Below are 18,566 nucleotides of genomic sequence, written 5' to 3'. Positions count from 1 at the left end.
TGATGCAGTTGAACATGTAGGCTCAGTTCTATCTGCAGTCTCAGCTCTGTTAATCACAAAGAGGTGATCTGGAAATGGAAGGATGAAACTAAAGCATACTTGCCATCCTGGGAAATCTAACAAAAGTGAGTTGCTCAAGACTGAGTATTAGTGGAAGCATCAGCACTTGCTGTAAATCATTGGGGAATTCTGTCAGGCATGGTTGATTAACATTTTGGGATAATGCTGGTGCAATGTAGAAATCTTTTTAGCTTGAAATAAAAATAGTGTGTAAAATAAACTAACAAAAGATGCCATAAGTAGCAATGATATAGGAGGCTCCCCTCCTTTGATTTTAAAATAAAGCTATGATAATTTCACTGTGTAATTACATGTTAATTTTTCTTCATCTACATTTTAAAATTCCATTGAGAATTAACTTTTTTCATTAAAATGCTGGATGGTTTATGAAATAGAATTCTTAATTGTATCTATGATACTCTTGTAAATGTCACCACTTTCCATCTTTTGGATTATATGTAACTGCGACTTTAAAGATTGCAGTTGTGTCTTTAAATTTAATTTTCTCCCTTTTTACTTTGACATTAAATGCTTGATTTCTCTATGACTTGAAAATACTGTTCATAAGCATCTTGGTAAAGTCTTAGCAGATCAAGTTCTAGTAATACAGCCTATGAGATCAAAGAAATACAGCTGCTCCAATGTCTGCGTATCACAGTTTGTGAAATGGTTTTTTTGCTGCCTTGGACACCTCATCATATTTTAAATATTGTCAGTTGAACGGATTGAGTGTTTTAGTTTAAAAAATACACAAAACATACCAACTATACAGGATTTAGGAAATGGGAAGATACTGATTATTTGTTGATACGTATTCTAATTACATCATTTGCTATCATAGCCAGTAAAGTGAATGTTTGTGTAATGAAGTGAAGGGGTATCATAGAAGAGGGTAAAGGCAAAATGAGAGTAAAGCCTTCCATATATTATGGACTTCAGAGAACTGGGATGAAGAGAAAGACAGGGACAGATTCACAAGTAGAAGTATCAGCCTCTATGTACCAGAATTTCTTGAGGATTTGAGTGTACATTGAAGGAGTGTCTAAAACCAGGCTCCAAGGTAATACAGGCATCTCAAAGTCAGTAAGCATTTTTGCCTGAATCTACAAGTTCAGGTGATACATTAGGTCCTCAGCCTTGCCAAGAAAGCCTGGACCAGATGATCCTTGAGGTCCCTTCCAACCTGGTATTCTATAATTCTGTGATTCTCACCAACACAGCCTTGTGGTTGGTAATCCTTAGTGTGAGAATCACATCTGAAATTCTTTCTAGTTTGTGAATGGCTGATTGGTTATCCTATTCTTCAGTAGTAGTCAGCTTCTTAAGTTTTGAACTCTCATCCCAGGTTCTTAATTGTAGATGCTTTTCCTGGAGTATTTATATATAGATGGGACTATTTCATATAAATAATAAGTAGTCCTTAACATCTTGGGTCTTGCTTCTTTTCTTTTCCCCATCTCAACATTTGTTCCATGGCTGTTCTTCCCACTATCTCAAGGGTCATCAGGTGATCACTTCCTCTCTCATGTTTTTCTGTAAAACCTCACCACTGTATTCCTTCCCATTCTTTGGGAACTGCTAATCTAGAAAACAAATTCCTAGCACAAGAAGTTGAAGTCTGTACTTCTGACATTTCAACAACAGTGTTCCTTCTCTGATGATGATGCATAATAGAGTTATTGTCAAGTGATAACCAGTGTATAATATGAAGATTAATACTAGGTTAACAAAATTGAGAGTGTATGTCAAATTTTGCTGCTGAGACAGAAATTTTAAAAACTGTGCTTATTTAAGCATACTTGTATCTGCTTATGTGAGACTGATTATGGTTTGAAAATAATTTAGAAATTAGAGTTTACTTAATTATAGCAAGAGAAATAGGAGTAGGTGTTTGTATAGTTTTAGGAGTTTTAAAGGTGGAGTTCACGGAATTTGGCATACTGGGCACCCTTACAAAGAGAAAGCCCGAGGGAGATCTTACTGCTGTTTACAGCTACCAAATAGGAGGATGTGCTAATCTAGAAAACAAATCCCTAACACAGGAAGTTGAACAGAGTCAAACTTGTCTCAAGAGGTGCACAGTGGATGGACAAGAGGCAGTGGGGACAGACCAGGACAAGGAAAGTTGCAACTTGGTAAAAGAAACAAACCCCAAATTACTTTGAGGGTTTTCAAACACAGGAAGGAGTCCAGAGACATTGAAATCTCCATCCTTGAAGATGCTCAAAATTCAACTAAACAAGGCCCCCAGACACCCTGTTGTCGCTAGACTTGCTTTAAACTGGAGGTTTGTCTACATGACCTCACTCTGAAGGCCTCTTCAAACCTGTGTGATTCTGTGTTGCTGTGATCTAATACCAGCTTTACATACTCTAAATAGAATTTTAAAGTAAACTACAAAATAGTATAATACCTGTTGTACCAGTTGGTATATCTTTCTTGTTTCTACTCTGAAAAATATCAGTACATCCTGTTTATATAATCCTGTCAATTAGAAAGCTGAGGTAGTCATACAAGCCAGCATCCTTTCTGTCTGTCATCCTTAGTTTTGCTCTTTCCAGCTTGCAAATGAATTTCCTCAATGTTTTCAGTATTCTTCATTAACCAGTTCCTTGTCTTTTTGTATTGATTTATTTTTGCACTCAATACTGGTGCAAAGTCCTTGTTTTAAATGGTCACAACTTCGAGGAATGTATGAATTCAGTTGTTTCAGGATGTCGGCCTCAAGAAGAGAAGCTGGCCTCTGAAGATGTTTTTGCCTCATTCTGGCTAGCTAGAGTTATGGGAAAATGTTGGACTACAATTGTTTTTCCTGGAGACCGTGATTGGATCATAAAGCAAGAAAAGATCACTCTAATAATAGTGAAGTAGTTCATGGTAGCCTCAGCTGTGGATCAGGACATTATTATTCTGCCCGTTCTCCAAGTACATAACAAAAAGGAGGTCTTTGTCCCAAAGAGTTTACAGGCTATTCTGTGCCTGATGGACTGGAAGCTGAACTTGCTTCTGTAGCAGGGGTGCAACAGTGAAGTTTCATGTTGTGTTTTAGGTTAAATAAGCTGTCTTCATAATCGCCACCTTTGTGATGTGTGATTGAACTGGTTTTACTTCAGGATGGAGAGGAGTAGTCCCAGATAGGAGAAAGGGGGCTTCTCAGTAATTTGTCACCTTTTCCCTGCTGTACTTCCCTTGTAGATTCATATCAGTCTGCTTGTTTTGGAGATTACCAAGCTGAAAGTAGCGTTTATTCTGGATGGATGATGGTCTTTTTCTTGCCACCAGTTTCCTTTTATGTAAAACCCTATAGTGGGATGTACTGGGTATTCTGTTATGGGGAGAAAAACGATACGAAATTTCATACAGATAATGTTTTATTGTTGCTCTTTTAGATATAATGGGATCGAGCTTCCGTTGGGTATAACTCTTAGTGTTGTCCTTTGGAATTAGTCCTCATCTTCATTTCTCACGTATTATGGAAGTGTGAATCCATTGCAGCTTTTCCGTGACTCACTTGAATTCAATATGCAACCTTGTCAATAAAAGTAAATAGATAAAATAATTTCTGGGACTGTTCCAGTGACTTGTGACTTTCTTTTCTTCTAATAAGTGTAGAGGGGAAAGAGGAGAATGGGATTTATTTGAATGTTTGAACTGTAAGTTGTTTAGATCTTTGTTAAATTGATTGCATGGTGGACAGAAAGGGAGTTTCTGAAGAGGTGATTTGATAGTAACGTTGGCATAGTTTACTGTAGAGCCATATCGTAAGCCAGCATCAGTCATCTCCTCTTCATATCAGGAGCCTGCTGTGTAAAAACTATTAAAGGAAGAACTTTGTTTTAAGCAAATTTATTGCAGTAGCAGATTCATTGATCATTAGATAGTGCCAGTAGATGTAGATGCCACCTTGTTTGTACTGTTTTGGTTTTAAAAAAAACTTCTTTTTACCTTTACTGTTCTTTAAAAGAAAAAAGAAAAAGAAAGATGTGCTACAGTACTACAGTGTTGCCCTTGGCAGGGTTTTTCATCTTGAAATGGCATATAAATGAATAAATGCTTCAGTTGTTTTTGCAGTTTTAAATCTTTTGCCATAAGTAGAAATGATATTTTGCTCAAGAATGTCATGTAATTGCAAACTTAAACTGTCATCATTAAACATTATTTTGTTAAGATAGTGTGATGTATATTTTGGGTTATTATGCTTTCCAACTCGCTTTTAAACAGCCATGTTTATATATTTTCTTGTTTTATGTAGCATGTGTTCATATGTATTGAGATAGGATCGTGCCTTTAAGGTTTATTGTGTTACTTTATGAGTTGGGGCCGTATCACTTTTTGACAGATGAAATGGATCTGCAAAATAATTATGGTCTCACTCTTAGTTAAACAGAAATAGTGATTTTATTCTACACCTGCTACTGTTACCATGAAGTCATCCTTTGTTTTGCGTGTTTCTGGACGCTTTCTGCTTGCAGGTTTCCAGAATAGAGTGAGGTTATGCTGATCCCTTTCCTCACACCTAGGCATGAGGTTAAAAGGGGAAAAAAGTGTGGCAAGTCCTTGAGGTGGGGCATGCATATGCGCTTTTCTGGGGCATTGGTCCTTCTGGTTAACAGTGTGCACGAAGAAGATCTGTGTGTGTGTGTTTTTACATCATTCCTTTGTGGTTACTATGATTTTTTTAAATGCCTTAAAGGAATAGTCAGGTAGTTAAGGCTTAGTCTTTAGTCTGTTTTTATTTAAAAGGAGAAAATGCTTTATAAACAAACAACACTCCCTTACTGTCAGGTTTTATTTAAAAGTTCTAAAAGCTGACCGAAAACTTGTTTTTCCCCCCAGTGTAATACCTTACCTACTGATAAGACCTACTGATCTTGGTGAGATCTTTTCAGTGCAAGTTGTCACAGGACAAGAAGGTAGACTAATCAATGTTTTTTTCCGAGTGTGGTCCAGGGATGTATGCAGTTCAGGCCAGTAAGAATTTGTGAATCGTTTTAGTAGTCCCAGGTAGAAAGGCACCCAAAGCAGGAAGGCAGTGTGCATGATGAGATGGGGGGCATCTCTGGTGCCACCTCAGTCAATCTCTCCAGGTAGAGAGCTGGACACCACTTACGCTCCCACAAGGGACTGTGACTTCTCTCCATTTCCCCGAATGGGGATCAGTGGAGGCCATAAATTTCAGGTTTGTTCCAGAACTGGTGACAATGGTTTGAACTAGTCTCAGATGCAAGCCTGAGATGGTGATGATAATGTTCTTGCACAGACATCTGTTTCTAGTGTTGAGTCAGTACAAGGTGGGACAGATAAAATATTGCTCGGTTTGAAACAGTCCTTGAAAATGTGAACAAAATGTGAAACTAATTAATCTGTTTTCATGTCCAAGCTGTATGACTGTCATGAAAACAGAACAAATTGTATTGTAGCAAAATGCATCAAATTATTAAAAATGATTTTGGTACAATGAGGATGAAGTCTTGTTCTTAAATTCAGTGTGAGCTGCTAATGTTCTTTTAACAGTGTAATAAGAAGCATGTTAATTAACATTGCCAAGCTGTTTTGGGGTATAACGCTATACAAAAATACTCTTGTTATAAGTTAGGAATAGTTGTGTTATATGCAAATACCAAATTCATTAGTAATACAGATAGTCCTCGGTGAGTTAAAATTTAAGTTCTATAACTCAATGCAATTATTCTTTTTAATAAAATCTTCACTCTTAAGTTACTAGAAACCGGCACAGAATTAGCAGTTGACTGTACTGTGGTTTAGTCTCAAATCCTGCAGAATTTAATTTAAACTTCTTTAAGAAGTAACATATAGCTGCCCACGGCTTAAAGTTCTAATAAAAATTGTTTGTCCTTCTATCCTTTTAACTTTTGTGTCTGTAATCATCTACCACTAGATGAGTGGTTGCACTTAATATTTGTTGTGTTATGAACCACAGGAAATCTGGGAAAGAACAAGCTTGTATGTTAATCTGAGAGTTGCTGCCAGGCATATAGGAAACCATTCTTTGTGGAAGTTAGCTGTTACATTTATATAAGAACTTATACTCAGGTTTAATGTTCAGAAGAGATTGTTGCCTGCCATCATCAGCAGTGGCTGACATCACTACTTGTTGTGTACTATACATCCTTCATAGCTTCCATCATCTGGCCAACAGAGGTGCCTAGTGCCTGGTGTATGTTCATGCTGTCTTGAAATGCTGGGCTTCGTTTTAGCTTAGAAGCAATTATTTTCTTTCCAGGGTGAAGAGGTACAAGGGAGAAGTGATTCCTTTGAAACCATTCAACTCCAAATTCATGGCACTAAGAACTTTTGCTTCTGAGGTGTGCTTGTTGGTGACTTTTAAAAACCAGGGCTGCTTGTATGTAGTGAATAGACACATGCCTAAGAAAGTACTGGGGTGAAAATTATCATAGAGATACATGTACTTCTGCCAGATTTTCCAGCCTCCTTCCTGCAGGACCTGAAATTAGAGACAAGGAAAAACAACAGTGTAACTTTTTGTGAAGGCATCCATTTTGGTATGCTAAACCTTTTGTTGCCAACCTACTTCAGAGAGATCAGATAGGTATCAAAAGGCAGAGTGCAATCCTGACTTTTTGCATCTCTAATAAAGCTTGGCTGGACTTGGGGTTAGGAGGGAAGGGGAGCAGGCTTTCAGCAACTGACTTCCAAACTTACACAGCACGACTTAAATCTTGGCTTCTGGACAAGCCACCAGTAACCAGCACCTCTGAAAGGCAAGTTGTCACCTTACCTTACCGAACACTCAAGTGATTTATAAACAAACTGTTAAGATACTTAGGAACCATTCTGATCTTGTGAATAAAACTAATTTATCCTTCTTGAGCCTTCCTTAAGCACATGATGTTTTCTGGAAGGGCAAATGAGGTTTGAACTTGTGTAGGTTTAATGAACACTTAACTGACAGAAGTCTTTGCCAGTCAGATTTCTGCTTTTATAAAGTCTTATTTCATAATCATGATGCTGCTATAATAGCAAATAAGTGTTAAGCATATGGCTGTTTATCTGTGTGGCAGAGGTTACTTACTCAGTTCAGGAGTTCAGTGAAACAGTGACTTCTGTTGTGCTACATCTTTTCCCAGTAGTGGGAATAGCATATTATTGTCCGTTCAGGGAATGCTCTGTTTGCTCAGCATTGCTTATATCATTCCAGGAAACGTGTCAAACCTTTCTCTTTTTCCCTCAGTGATTTATATCTGTATTTATAAGATTGTAATAGGTGCTAGCTTGTCAGACTTGGAGAATGATCTTCCAGAGCCAAGTGGCTAGCAGGAATAGTCAGGCAGAAAAAGCAGGGATAATTGTCTGTAAACTCACACCTGAGCACGAACACAAAATTGAGGGCATAGCACAGAGCAGCACTCAAAGCATCACAGGCTGATTTTTGCTGAAGGCATGTTAACCAAATCCCCAAAACTGCATTCAGATTTTGAGAAGGCTTTCTCAGACTAGTTATTTTAAAGTGAGCATTTACAGATGTTTGATCAATTTAGCCAAATAATAACTATCTCCAGTCTGTTAGATCTGAAGCCTTCAAAGATAGCATGTATAATTACCCCTCACACGTATCTGTAGTAACTTGGATTTGTTAACTGATATGACTGGGAAAGAAGTAGTATTTTATCTTGCAAAGCTGTATTACTGTTTATATATTAAATATAGCAAGCTTGTTTATGCTTCTGTTTTATAATCTTCCAAAGGCTGTAAGTGTTTGTGTTGTCTTAACAATTGTGTGGCACCTTCAGTTTAAAGTTTCCTCACTGTAGTTAAGCATTTTCCCAGCTTGTATGTTCTGCTGTGTTCACCTCTTAATGGTTTTCTGCCAAAAGTAGGCTTTTCTGTTTGCAGTTTGAAGGAGGAATTTTGAAGGTCAGCTTTCTTCTCCTGAGAAACCAGCAAGTGCACCTCTTCAGGCATCTGCTGCTGATGGGGGTTTGATGATATCTGGCCGGATAGTCGGAGGAGATGGGTCAGAGCACACTGCAAACCTGTTTGGCAGGAATGTTCATGACCACCTGTACCCTGCTGGTTTTTAATTTTTATTATCGTGTTTTGTATAATTCTAAACCCTGTAGACATATTGCAGCTCTTGTGCTTGTAAGATGAAAGGCCTGAGTGCTCGTGACTTTTTTCATGTACTAAAATGAAGTTAGCATACAGTGTCATAAACTCTGGTGATAAGAGCTTCTACTCAGCTAAATTGGAAATAGAGAAAATTTAGTCTGGGGGGAAAAGGGAAGTTCTATTTTGCTCCTTTATTTTTAAGTGGTCAGTTACTTAACATGCTGTCAATTTGTAGATGCAGTGGGCAGTGCCTGATGTCCATAACAGAAATCTCTGCAAAGCATTCTAGTGCAAAAGGGATGCTGAAACATTTTTTAAAACTAAAAACTTCAGTATTTATGAGTAAATAATCCTGAAAGGAAACATTTTTCATCTCAGCTACAAAACCTATGTAAAATCTATCATGGACTTACTATGTTATGCTTAGAGAAAAGACTTTTCAATGAGTTTAGAAATATGTGGAAGATATACGTGTTCAAATGAAGTTCTCTAAGTTCTCAAATCAGTGGTTTGGCTTTGATCCACAAAATATTATTGTTGTTATTGTTATGATGGTGGTATTATTTAAAGTTTCTAAACTCTGATTTCTCTCAGTATTTAAATCACAGAAGGTTAATTAAAGCAGTTCTTTATTTTGCAATTGCTTGGGAATATTAACCTCACAAAGCCCACATTAAATCAGCAAAGTGATAGAATTGCATTTGCTTTATAAAATAACTCTACAAGAGCAAAGACAAAGCCATTTATAGTTCAGTGCCATTAATTGCTTGGCATTTAGATATTAGCGTATGAGCCTATTAATTAACTTGATAGTAAAACTATTTGAATGCAGGCTGATAAAAAGTATTTTGTTTTGGAAGATTAGTGATCATAACTATCGTTGCTCCCCTTACCACTCTACTTATTACTTAGTGATGATTTTCTTTTACTGTTGTTCTGAGAGCAGACATAATATTCCAGAAATAATTTTAGCCATACCTTTGAAATTTAGCAGTAAGTTAAACAGAATAGTGAGCTTATCAAAAGATACCTGATCATGTAATAGTCGTTTACTTTATGATCCATAAATCTGATGGCTGATCATAGACAAAGTTGTCTACACAAATGTTTTAGAATATAAATGCACAAATCCTGTTTGAAGAAAAATTTTAAAATGCAAATAGTACAGTACTATGAATTAAGTGATGAAGTTGTAAAGTCTGAAAAGAACTAATAAATTTGAGTGGTAGGAGTTTTTTTGTTTTCTGGGGTTTTTTTAGTTTTGTATGAGCAGTATATATTCCAAATTTCAGTGGTCTTGTAAATTACAGCTCATGGCCAGTTGCAATACAGCATTATTCTCTTATGGCCTTTAAATTAACACACATTATTTTCCTCAGAGGCAGGGAAAATAGGTTTGTTAATATTTCCTGGCATAAAATTTACCACTGTATTTTTTTGGCTGCCCATATTTTCTTTAATAATTGAAGATGTTCATTGTACATATATTTAGTTTTATTTTCTGTATTTTGAATTGGGATTTTGTTGCCAAGACAATGTATTATCTGAATATAGGTCAGCATATATTTTATATGTATTCATTATCCTTTCCAGTATTTCCCTTTTACTGCATTTCTCTCCTGCTGTAGTAGGATTTAAAATAGATTTTGGAGCGTGCAGCTGAAATCTTACAGGGTGTTTTAGCTGTTGCAATCAGATATGGACAACAAAGAATGAAATAGAAAATCAAAGTGAATACGATACTACTTAAAAATAGTTTACCTTTACATGTTGACAAAACTGCTTGGTGTTTTTGTTGCGGGAGAAAGAACAACTGTTGGTCTTGGTGAGCTGTTCCTCAATAAATCAAGCTCTGCAAGATTACAGCCTCTCTCTTCAGGTCTTCCTCATGCTTCTTGATTGCCAGATACCTGTCTTGGGTATCTTCCACATGCATATTTTTAGGTAGAAAATCAAATAACTAGCTGTATGTGTTTGCTTTTTGGGTGTCTGCCTACAAAATTCAGAAAGAGCATGCTCCTCCACCCTCACAGAAAATGAGAGGTTTATTGTTGCTTTGTTACCTAGCAATCCTTTACCAACTTTTAATGGAAGTCACTGTTTTTTCCTTGCTGCATTAAAGAGTACTAGTCAGAGGTCTGGTCTCAGAGTTTTAAGTTTTCATCACTTCTTTCACTTGTTCTCCACTCCCCTACAGCCTTCTCCCATCACTCCCAACACCAGCCCAGTTGGGAATACTTCCTTTTGAAAAAACAGTGGTTGTGGTGAAGACTTTTACCTCAAAGATTAAAGAAATTGTTTGCTGCTGTTGGTTCAAAGTGTTGTATTGTGCAGTCTGTTCAATTGCTTCTGCTGGTGGGTGCTTCCTTCTGGAAATTATTGTTCCCTTTCCACTCCTTGGACTAAGATATTTTTCCATATGGTGACTGGATTTAAAGATTGTTGCACAGATACTCTGTGTATTCACAGACTGCAGAGAAAAAGGATGGTAATGTAGCTAGTTCTCTACCTCCAGTAGCCCCAAATGTAATAAGATAACCCTCTCACATGCTGAAAAATTGTTAACCTAAACAGTACAGACCAGCTGAGAAAATCTTCTTTACCAAAATCATTACAGTCTTGTTTGCATCTGAGCTTCAATTCCACCTCCTGTGATTCTGCTGTTTATAAAATAGTAGTAGACCTCATTTCAGTAATTTCTTTTGAGAGACCTCCATGGTCAAGTGTTAGGGAATAAGTTAACAGGTGTCACTGGACTGTGATATGAATGTTGTCTATTTGTATATTTGAGGTGGGGTAGGAAACAAACCCACGAAACAAAACTCACCATTTTGTTTTTTGGTTTGTTTTTTTTTTTTTTTTTTTAATACAACCTCAGTGATGTTTTGGGTGTTGCTTTCAATCATTTGTCACAGATTTGTGGGTTTTCATGACCCTTAAGATGAAGTCCTGGCTTTTACCTAGAAGTATGGATACAGACGTGCCCCTAAGAAAACACTGAAGAAATGTTTCCCAGACTCAAGTGAGCAAGTCTCATCCTTGGGTACCTAGCTCGATTAACCTGGAGGTAGCAGCTGCTCTCCTTCCAGCTTTTCTCTTTATTCTGTAAGCTGGCTTCAGGCTTTCAGCTCTGCTGTAAGCTGCGGGCAGTGCTCTCTGACCTCGTTTCTGCCAGCGAGCCGTATGCTTGCGAGAGCTTCCTCCACAGCAGCAGGCAGGCTGGGGCAGGCTGCTGCCCTCTGGGGCACAGAGCCCCCCACTCCCCGCTTCTGCAGCAGCGGCATTGAAAGAAATGGCAGGTTTTAAATCTTGCCCCTCTACTGCATTTTGTCGGGTTTAGCTCTTTCTTCAGGGTGCAGAGCTGTTTCTCAGCCCTGCTTCACATCTTGGGTTTGCTGAAGAGATGTGTTCCTCGTGGAGTTTTAGGGAGGACTAGTGTGGCAGGGTAGGATGCTGGATGGCACAAAATCTGTAAGTCATCACGTTAATGTGGTCGTCTGTCCCAAGTGACTATAAAGAATAGGACATGTAAAACTGCCAGAGCTGCTCTTTATCTCTCTTCTCTCTCTCTCTTCTTTCTCTCTCTCTTCTTTCTCTCTCTCTTCTTTCTCTCTCTCTTCTTTCTCTCTCTCTTCTTTCTCTCTCTCTCTCTTCTTTCTCTCTCTCTCTCTTCTTTCTCTCTCTCTCTCTTCTTTCTCTCTCTCTCTCTTCTTTCTCTCTCTCTTCTTTCTCTCTCTCTCTTCTTTCTCTCTCCCTCTCTTCTTTCTCTCTCCCTCTCTTCTTTCTCTCTCTCTCTCTTCTTTCTCTCTCTCTCTCTTCTTTCTCTCTCTCTCTCTTCTTTCTCTCTCTCTCCCTCTTCTTTCTCTCTCTCTCCCTCTTCTTTCTCTCTCTCTCCCTCTTCTTTCTCTCTCTCTCCCTCTTCTTTCTCTCTCTCTCCCTCTTCTTTCTCTCTCTCTCCCTCTTCTTTCTCTCTCTCTCCCTCTTCTTTCTCTCTCTCTCCCTCTTCTTTCTCTCTCTCTCCCTCTTCTTTCTCTCTCTCTCCCTCTTCTTTCTCTCTCTCTCCCTCTTCTTTCTCTCTCTCTCCCTCTTCTTTCTCTCTCTCTCCCTCTTCTTTCTCTCTCTCTCCCTCTTCTTTCTCTCTCTCTCCCTCTTCTTTCTCTCTCTCTCCCTCTTCTTTCTCTCTTCTTTTTTTTCATATAGCTTTGTCAGTGAAAGGATGTACAGAGAGAGGAAGGAGTGGGTGTAGAAAATGAAAGCGTGGTTGGACTGGCCAGCCTTGTAGGATTTTTTAGGAAGAGTCCAAAAAGCTCTATAAACATAGGAAAATGCCTGGAAATAAAATGCTTCTTTTACCCCCTATTTCCAAGTTGTATTTCTCGGATTACCTCTTCAGGTTCTCTCTCATCTCTTAATTCACACTGGAACTTTACATCTGTAGAACAAAGAAACTACCTTTTTTTTCTTTTTCCCCCGCTTGTAAATAAAGAACTGACAGCTGTTTATCGGGCTGTGTGCTGTTCAACAGTCACATTTTAATATGAAAGTCAAACTCACCAGTTATTTTCGTGTGGCATGTTACAGAAACCTAGAAGAAATGTCTTGTTTTTGATTAAATCCGCTATTGATATGCTCTGTGATCCATGGAATGCAATAGTGGTGGAAAGAGAATAGCAAGGTAAGGGTTTCCGAGAATGATTTAATCTTGGAGCTTTTCCTGCATCACTTGCTTAACATGACTCCTGGAGGCCACATAGACAAGACACATGTGAAAATGGTCTAGAATATTCAGGAAGAGAGGCCCTTCTCTCTTGTTAGTTGGCTCAAATTATCTGATATGTGACTAGAAGCTATGCTGTCCAAACACACAACGTTTTTCCTGTAAGATGTGGGGGACTTTTTTTGGACCCTGTCTGTGTTTAAAATGCTTTCAGTGCCTTCTGCAGGGGAAAACCTTCCATAGTTAGGTAGTCTGAGTTTCTGATAAGTTACTGAGAGTTCTGATGGACTGATCCTTAATAATATATCTTCTTATCTAAGTTAACAGTCTTTTGCATTAACTGCTGCTTGCTATGAAAAGTATGTTTTTTCCTTCCCCCTCTGGTGTCTTAAGCCTTAACTCAGTTGTCATTCTTTGGTAATTGGGATCATGAAGGGAGAAAATGGTGTTCCCATTGTAGATTCTTTTTTTTTTTTTTTTAAATTGGCTTTAAAAAGAGATCCAGGAAATAATAAGTTTTGGCATGAAACTGCAGATATTTTGGAAGGGAAGGTATTAATAGCATTGAAGATGAGATGTCTTACTGACAGTGATTGGTCTACACCTGAGGGATCCAAACTGGCAGTTTTTCCCGATTTCTGCAGGTACAAGATAGGATTTTTTTTCTGAGAAGTTAGGTAAGATATCTGAATGAATTATCTCCTTTTGGAAGAGCAAAGGACTATTTTGCGTTGGCACTTCTCTGAAGCTCTTGACTTCCTCTAGTACCTGTAATGAAGATGAAGACTGAAATTAACTTGGTGAAGCGAAGTATCATCTTTGTTTCTGAGGGCACAGGCCTGCCCTGGCTTGACTGTGGGGAAATGATAACCACCTGAAAGAAGAGCAGTCTCTGCTTGCCAGCCCCATGAGAGCAACAGTCAACAAATAGCATCACCATGTTGAGGTAGATGCCAGCCTGTTGCTTGACGTACTTCAGGACAGGTGCTTTCCTTGTCTGCATTCAGGTTTCTGTGGTGGTGGTAGGGGGTTGGCTTGAAATGATTTACATGTTATGGTTATGACCAGGGTTTATTCATTTCATCAGATAAACACAGACTAGTACGTTGAAGAGGACTACAGACTGCACTGGTAATCCACCTCTGGTGGTTAACATTCTCTTTGTTGGTGTAACAGTTGTTGGGACCTACCATACAATTTTTACCTGCAATCACCTGTTCCCTCTGTGCAGTAAGCTTGCTGGTTTGTGCATGATGCTCTCCACCTGCAAGATACTGTTTCCCTTTTCTTCAAGGCTTTAGTTTTTTGTTTGTTTTGTTTTTTCCATTTCTGATTCAAAAAATTCTAGGCATATATATGCATTTCTTCTTGACCCAGGATCTTCTGCAGGAGTCCATCTACATCCTGCAGGACCTCTGCAGACCATCTGCTCAGGATTCAAGCAAACCTCTCTGCTCTTTTGTCCTTAGTGGATCATATTCCCCACAGGGCTGCATTCTGTTGGCTGCTTGTGTGAGACTCAATGTTACCTGTGCCCCTGGGCATAACATTTTGAGTACAGCCTTGTCTACAGTCTTCCTATAACAGGTTGGCTGTCCTTTGTTGTCAGTTTTGTGCTGCCAGACAGTGTATAACTTAGGAGGTGACATGTTAGGTATTAAGGTTGGGCTAGAAGTTGCCTGTATAAGGACTTGTCACCATTCTGGTAAGTAATTTTTTTTTTTTTTTGTAACTTTTTACTGCAGAAGGTGGAAAGAGGGGAAATGTGTTGATATATATATACCTACATAGCACAAACAGATTCTTGGTGAAGTGATAACAATGAATGTGCTTCTGTAGCCCCTAACATTTCATAGAACAGTTTCGGTTGGAAGGGGCCTTAAAGACCATCTAGTTCCAACCCCCCTGCCATGGGCAGGGACACCTTCCACTAGACCAGGTTGCTCAAAGCCCTGTTCAATCTGGCCTGGAACAGGCCCAGGGAGGGGGCAGCCACAGCTTCTCTGGGAAACCTGTTCCAGTGTCTCACCACCCTCACAGTGAAAAATTTCTTCCTTACATCTCATCTAAATCTACCCTCTTTCAGTTCAAAGCCATTACCCCTTGTCCTATTACTACATGACCTTGTATCACTTGCCTTTTTTCTGTTCCATAGTATCCCTTCAGAGATGAGTAAAATCATCTTGTACTGGAGGTTGTATGCTCCTCTTGGCTGCTGCACGGGGTCCAGACTTCCATTCTCAAGTGGCCTGGTAAAAAAAAAAAATTAACATTTGCTTTTAATTTTGCTATTGTCACATTGCTGTAGAATTCACAGCTCTCATACTTGAAGTCTTCTAAAGATCAACCAACTGAATCAAGATCATAAGCTAAAACAGTTTTTAATGAGTTTTTCAAATTGAAGTCTAGTATACTGTTTTCTGTAACTTGTTTTCCTTCTATTTAACCATCATGGTACTTACCTTCCTAGGTGGTCATGTTAGCCCACTGAAATTTGCTGCAGTAGAAGTGGATGAAGCCTGAATGATATTTCTCACCCTGCCCTTCTTTAAATGTGGTTTCCCCCAAACAATGTTCTAACTATGCCTTCATTTTCCATTAAAAATAATTTAAACTGCTTAATAATTAGATCTTATTTTCTTCAGTAGAATTTACAAGAAATGTGCATGTCATCAAATGGTTTCAAGCATTACCAGCACTATATTATATTCATTCAGGTTTGCAGAATAAAACATGTAGATGTGAACAGACTTACTTATTTTAAGCTAGGTCCAGCTAGAGAATGAAAGCTTGATGCTAATTAGCATCGCACATCAGAGGGAAGAGGTGGCCTGTTCCAAAGTGGTCGCAGTGCAGTTGACCTGGGCTGCAGTTTGGTGGCTGGTGGAGCTGCGCCCATGGCTGGCTGCCACTGAAGGAGGGAAGTTTCCTTCCTCTCCATGCTCACCCAACCCTTCCTGAGGCCAGCTCTGCACAGTAATCCATGATAAAGCTGCGGGGGGAAGGGGTTACTTTTCTGGCAAGTTTTAAGATACACCATTTCACAAAGTGGTCTGATAAAGACCACGTAACACAAACTAAGGGGTTGTGTGCCCAACTGCAAGAATTGTGGGAGGCATCAACAAGGGGTCTTTGACTTTCTTGCAGGCTGGTACATTGGCTCACTTGGTTGCTTTAAACCTCTGTGTCAGTGAAATTCCACACCAGAATTAGAGATTTTAAAAGTTTGCAAGATGAATGCAGTAACAGAGAATAGGAGGGAAGAAAATACCCTGTTTCCTCACTTACTCCTCAGACTACACAGTTGTTGAGCTCCATATACCACAATTTGCAGAGCAAGTTAAAAGTGTACATGAACAGGAGGTAAATAGTCCCGTCTCTGTGAATGATAAGCAATTAGTTGCTTATTATTATTACTCAAATATAATAATTGCATATGGATTAATTTCTGAATAGCTTACCCAGTACATAGGTTTGAGGTTGTCTATATGTAGGCATAGTCCCTTTTTTTGTCTATCTGTTTCACAGTATAAATGTTTTTTTTTAAAGTCTAAAAAGTCTAAACTTCAGCTATTTTGAGTATATGTTTATGACTTGCTAATTGTCTCTGTGCCTTTTCTAAAATCTGATGGGGGAAGCCCTGCTTTTAGTTATTTTACAACTTTGTTGACAGTTTGTGCTATAACAGCTATGATATGATTGGGTTTGTGCCAAGTTTGGAAGTTCTGAGTGGAAACTTGTAGCCTTCTGTTTATAAAAGCCTAGATTTCTCTTACACACATGCTCTTCTTCTATGGAAGGAAGGATTTTCTGTGATTCATAAAAGGATCATAAGCTTTTCTTTGAAAGCTGATGTCATTCATGGATGAAATATTGGCAGTCAAACGAAAAAAATCAGGGATCCCAGGAGAAGATTGAGCCCCAGTATTGATGGGAGACTCTTCAGCCATGACTGTAGCACAACACGTGGTAACATGTTCCACTTCCCCGTATGTTCCCTCTGTTCCCTATAAATCCATTTCTAGATGCTAGAAAGAAAAATGACCTTCCAAAACTGAAAGTGAGAATTGCCCCAATTCCATACATTTCTTCAGTGATAGACAATTTACCCTAATACTTCTGTCCTTACTTACCTCTCAAAATTTCTTGTATCTATTTTGTAACATGTTGTACATTAACAAAATTTCCTAATTCAGAACTGAAGAAAGGCAGTAGGGATTTTCTCTCCTCTTTTTCAGTGAAAATGATACTAAGCTCTGTTTTGGTTATGAAGCCAACCTCTTAGTGAAATATGCTATTATTTAATTGTCATTATGTGTAGTAATGGACTGTTTTTATTGGACAATGCATATGTATAAACACATAAAATTACACACACAGCTCCATGCATATTTCATCTGGGAGATTCCCATGCCTGCAACTTACTGAGAGCAAACTGATTCTTTACTTCTCAAGAGTTGCTTTCCAAGTTTCTAGTGATCCAAGTATCTAAACGACTTTACAGAGAATATAAGAAAGAGTATGTGATCACAGTCCCATTTGGAGAACACAGGTGTCTGCATCATCACAAACACGGATGTCTGCAGTATTTGTTTCCAGACCTCATCTAGAATTGGACAAATGGATTTGATTTTTCCACAGTCAGAAAGGAAAGCACTAAGAGAATGGTGCATTGAAAAAGACAAATGGTGTCATGTCTGGGTTTTTTTATGTGCAGTGCGTGGAAAGACATTTCATAAATAGTCTTCAAATACACAGGTAAAAGTAAATTCCATTCAACATGCAGTATTTCTCGTGAGAAAGTGTGCTGTCTCTTCCCTCTCCTGCTCCAGTCCCCCTGGAAATTTCAGTAGGAAGCGAGGTTAAAATCTTACAAACATCTGGGAAAAACCAGGCTCGGTGCTTTGTAAGGAATTAATGCCTCTTGATTTTTCAAAATTTAAAACATATTTTGCTTCCCAGCAAAATGCTGTAGTGCCTGTTTGGAAAAAGGAACAATTGTGTTTCTAAAATGACGTCTCCTACATTGAATATTCCATTTATCCTTTTTCACCACTCTTGGTATTTCTGGGTGTTTTTGTTGTTGTTTTAACAAGTGGTTCTTATTTGGTGTATTTTTTTAAGAATTAAGAAGTGTGTCAAACACTGAACTGGAAGTTGAAATCTGGGGTTATGGGGTTTGTTACAGATGCCTGTGCAGTGACAACCCCTGGCGTGCATGTGCGTGAGTGTGTGTGTGTGTGCGCGCGCGCGTTTTTAAATAAAAAGGAAAGCAGAGGTTTGCTCATTTGTTTGCCTATTGTGAAGCTGTCCTGCACCTTTCTACTCCTTTGTACTGGGGTGAAGGCTGCTGAATGGAGGCCTTGTGCCATTTGTTGATTTTAAACCTCACTGTTAATCCACAGGAACCTGCTGGTGTGCGCAGCAGGAGAGCTGTGTGACAAGTGGAAATCTGGGCGGGGGGGGGGGGGGGAGGGGGGAGCGCGGGGGGTCACAGGGGATAATAATCATTCAGCCATCAGCCTTTGTCACCCTTAAGCCTAATTGTTACCCTCTGCTGGTAACCACATTGAAGTGCTGGCCTTTTAAGTGTTTCTTGATTTTACTTGGCACAGGCTTAGGGATAGGATCATTTATTGCTGGGTTTACATCGTAACAGGTTTGCTGGGGTTTGTTTTATTAGCCCCGTTGAATTTTC

At 38.8% G+C, this 18,566-nt stretch overlaps 1 protein-coding gene across 4 annotated transcripts in view; it reads left to right on the top strand.

The window, feature by feature from the left end:
• ARID1B (AT-rich interaction domain 1B) overlaps nt 1-18,566 on the top strand; it is a 334,209-nt gene that overhangs the window by 82,561 nt on the left and 233,082 nt on the right. The gene's annotated exons all lie outside the window — the stretch shown is intronic.

Source organism: Athene noctua, chromosome 1 (genome assembly GCF_965140245.1).
Source record: "Athene noctua chromosome 1, bAthNoc1.hap1.1, whole genome shotgun sequence".
NCBI lineage: Eukaryota > Metazoa > Chordata > Aves > Strigiformes > Strigidae > Athene > Athene noctua.
Note: the sequence above shows the minus strand (reverse complement) of the source record. Positions and strands in the feature narration are given on the sequence as shown.